Source organism: Chrysochloris asiatica, unplaced genomic scaffold (genome assembly GCF_000296735.1).
Source record: "Chrysochloris asiatica unplaced genomic scaffold, ChrAsi1.0 scaffold00015, whole genome shotgun sequence".
Classification (NCBI taxonomy): domain Eukaryota; kingdom Metazoa; phylum Chordata; class Mammalia; order Afrosoricida; family Chrysochloridae; genus Chrysochloris; species Chrysochloris asiatica.
In genome coordinates this window covers 26,279,417-26,283,839 of record NW_006408533.1, presented here as the reverse complement: position 1 = coordinate 26,283,839, position 4,423 = coordinate 26,279,417, and positions in this window count along the sequence as shown.

The following is a 4,423-nucleotide window of genomic DNA, read 5'->3' as shown; positions in this document are numbered from 1 at the left end:
ATAATTAACATCACATGTAAGTAAAAATTTGCTGAAGATAATTCAAAAAATGATTATAGTAGAACATCAAGAAGGAGCTGCCAGAAATTCAAGCTGAATTCAGAAAAGGACCTAGAATGAGGAAGATCATTGCTGATGATATCAGATAGATCTTGGTTGAAAGTAGAGTACCTGAAACATGTTTGTGTTTTGTTGAGTATGCAAAGCCATTCAAATCTATGGATCATGACGAACTATGGATAACATTGCGAAGAATGGGTATTCCAGAGCACTTAATTGTGCTCATGAGGAAATTGTACATAGAATAAGAGGTGATCTTTAGCATAGAACAAAGGGATACTGAATGGTTTAAAATCAGGAAAGGTATGCATCAGGGTTGTAACATTTCACCATATGTATGTGGAACAAATAATTGTAGAAATTGGATTAGATGAAGAAGAATGTGGTATCAGGAGTGGAGGAAGACTCAATATGCAAATAGCACAACTTTGCTTCCTGAAAGCTAAGAGGACTTGAAATACTTACTGATGAAGATCTAACACTACAGCCTTCAGTATGTATTACACCTCAGTGTAAAGAAAACAAAAATCTTCACAAATAAAACAATATAGAGCATCATGATAAACATAGAAAAGATTGAAATTGTCAAAGACTTCATTTTGCTTTGATCAACAATAAACACTCATGGACACAGCAGTCAAGAAATCAAACAACATATTCCATTGGGCAAATCTGCTGCAAAAGATCTCTTAAAGTGTGAAAAAGGAAAGATGTCAGTTTGAAGAGTAAGGTACATCTGACTCCAGCCATGATATTTTCGATCACCTCATATGCCTAAATAATGAATAAGTAAGACCGTAGAAAAATGGATCTATTTGAATTATGGTGTTGGTGGAGACTATTGAATGTACCATGAGCTGCCAGAAAAATAAATAAATGTCTTGGAAACGGTACAGCTAGAATGTTCTATAGAAGTGAGGGTGGCGATACTTTTTCTCTTATACTTTGAACATGTTGTCAAGAAGGACCAATTCCTGGAGAAGGACATTGTACTTGGTAAAGTGGAGCATCAGTGAAAAAGAAGACCCCCAGGAAAACTGAGTGGCAACAACAATGGGCACAAACATGACAACAATTGTTAAACTTGTTTTGATAACCACTCATCTGTCAGTTTGTTATACTGTGGTGGTTTGTGTGTTGCTGTGATGCTGGAAGCTATGCAACCAATTTTTAAATACCAGCAGGGTGACCCACAGTGGACAGGTTTCAGTGGAGTTTCTAGAGTAAGATAGACTAGAAGAAGGAGAAGAGGGACCACTTCTGAATGGTTAACTATTGAAAACCTTATGAATAGCAACAGAACATTATATATTACCAGAAGATGAACCCCTCAGGTTGGATGGAACTCAAAACACAACTGGGGAAGAGCTGTTTATGATAGGATAATATCTATATGCCTACAAGGAAAATTGGAGTCCTGGTCTGATGTTGCACTAAAAGCACTAACTGTAAAGTTGGTGGTCAGACCCACTCCTCAGGATTACTGTGAGTCAGAATCAACTCGTGAGCACTTAACAGCAATGACACAAGGAAGATGAGTTAATACCACTATTATTCAAATTTAGGCACCAACCGTTAAAATCAGTGATGATGAAATTGTGAGACTGACAACTTATTGCAAACATTTTTCTTAGCAACATTAAAGGTGACCCAGGTGAAATACACAGGAATCAAACTGACTACATCTGCGGAAAAATACAGTGAAGAAGCTCAAAATCATCAGCTAAAACTAGGCCAGAGCCTGTCTGTGGAAAGACTATCTATAGCTAATATGTACGTATAGGTTGAAGCTGAAGAAAATGAAAACAAATCCACAAGAGCCAAAATATGACCTTGAGTACACTCCACTTAAATTTAGAAACCATCTCAAGAACATATATGATGCATTAGACACTAATGACCAAAGACTAGAAGAGTTATGGAATAACAACAAAAGCATCATACAGGAAGTAAAAAAACAAAACAAAGCAAAAGATCATTATCAAGACAGGAGAGAAAGAAAATACCAAAATGGATATCAGAAGAGACTCTGAAACTTGCTGCTGAAACACATCAATTGTATCTTCATCCTACATGTCCAACTTGGCATGTGTGTCTATTTCATAGATTTGGCATCAGTGAAATAAAAAAAGATCTAATTTCCTTGACAAATCTAATCATTCACAATATCTTTCATTAATCTTCAACTCAATCATCTTCTTCCACCACCTTGATATTAACAAGACCTTTGTTTCTAGTTTTGACTCCTTGGGGTTTTCGTTTTCCATGAGGAGTGCTGGAGTTTCCTCAGCTGCTATTTCAAAACAGAGGAACCAAGTCCACACAGACAGAGCACACAGCTTGGTGGAGAAGGAAGTGTAAAATTCTTGATATTTTAGATGCCTTTTACAGGTAGAATTAAAATGACTAGTAAATAATTCAAACATTAATGATTTATTGAGCACTTCATATATGTATGCAACTTATGTTTGGTTTGTGGTGAAAAGAGAAAAAGAAAGGAAAATTCTACTTCCATGGAATCACTGTATTGGATATTTTGTTCAAATTAAGTAGCCTTCCCAACTATCATTTGTTGTTGTTGTTGTTAAGTACTGTTGAGTTGGTTCTGACCCATAGCGACCCTGTATAGGGTTTCCAAGGAGTGACTGGTGAGCTTGAACCACCTACCTTGCAATTCAAACAACTTTGCAGTCCAGTGCATTAACCCACAGCACCACATCAGGACTCCTCCTAACTGTCAGATGTGGTACTCTTTATTATCCCTGTTTTTCAGAAGAGAAAACTAAATGACTCATTCTAGTTTATTCAGCTCAGAAATGACAAAGCAATGGTAAAAATTCTTATTTATGTAAATTAGAAGCTTAGTTTTTACTGCCTTTCAAAGAGGACCCAGGTTCCTTTGAAGCTATAAAACATATTACAAAAATGTCAGTTTGGGAGCAATTAAATTTTATAGTTTTTATTGAAGTGACATTGACATACAATTATACATATTTAAAGGATATAATTTAATAAAATTATATATATATATATATATATATATATATACCTGTGAAGGGGTCCTGGTGAGCAGTTTCAATCCATCAGCTGGTCTGTGAGAGAAAAATGAGGCTGTGGACTCCCATAAAGATTTCATCTCAGAAACCAGAAACCCTGTGGAGCAGTTCTCTGTCTTATGGGGATGCAAAACCATCATCAAAATCACAAACAATGAAAACATCTACCCACCCAAAATGTTCCACTTCATCATTTGTTATATTTCCTCATGCTCCTCCCCTCATTGGAAAGCAATCATTGATTTGCTTTCTGTCACTACAGATTATTTATATTTGTTAGAACTTTATGTAGATGAAGTTACGTATGTACTCTTTTTGAGGGGGTGAGTGGTCTGGTTTCTTTTACTCAGCATAATTATTTTCAAATTCATTTACGTTGTTGCATCTACAAAGAGTTTATTACCTTGTATTTCTGAGAAATATTCCACTGTATGTTGTTGTTAAGAGCCCTCAACTCAGTAGCAAACTTGTAGTGTTTCTGAGGAGCAGCTGGTGAATTTGAACTGCTGGTCTTGCAGTTCAAACTGACTTTGAAGTCCTGTGCCTTATTCTGCAGCACCACACCAGGAATCCATTCCACTGTATGAATACACTAAAATTTATTTGTACATTCAATGATTTATGTACATTTGAGTTGATTCCAGTTTTGGAACACTATGAATAGAACTGCTATGAATATTTGTGTGTAACATCTTTATATGGACACAGAACGTCTTCTTTTCTCTTGGCTAAACTCCCAAGAATTTAAAGTTTGGGTCATGTGAGAGAGGCATATTTTTAAGTCTTGAGAAACTATTAAGATAATTTTCAAAGTAGTTGTACCGTTTTATACCCCATTAGTACTTTTTGAAAGTTCCTGTTGCTTTACACTCTCACCAACACATGGAATTGTCATGCTTTTTAATTTTTTAGTCATTGTAATGGGAGTATAATATTTTAGTTCCACTTGGTTTTTTAATTTGTATTTCCCTGATGATTAGTGATGTTGAGCATCTTTCGTAAAGGTATTTGCCATTTGTTTATCTTCTTTAGGGAAGTGTCTTTAAAATCTTTATCCACTTTTAAAAATGAACTGTCTTCACTGTGGAAATACATTGTTTTCTAATTCAAGATACTCAGCTATTCCCCGAGCTGCTATCTTGGGAATGAATATCTTGATTGTATCAGGGTTGATATAGAAATTTAAAGTGACAGTTTCTATATAAAACCAAATGGCCACCACTCGTCTGTCTGTGGTGCTGTGGTGGCTTGAGTTGCTGTGATTCTGAGGGCTATGCCACCGGTATTTTAAATAACCAGCAGGGTCA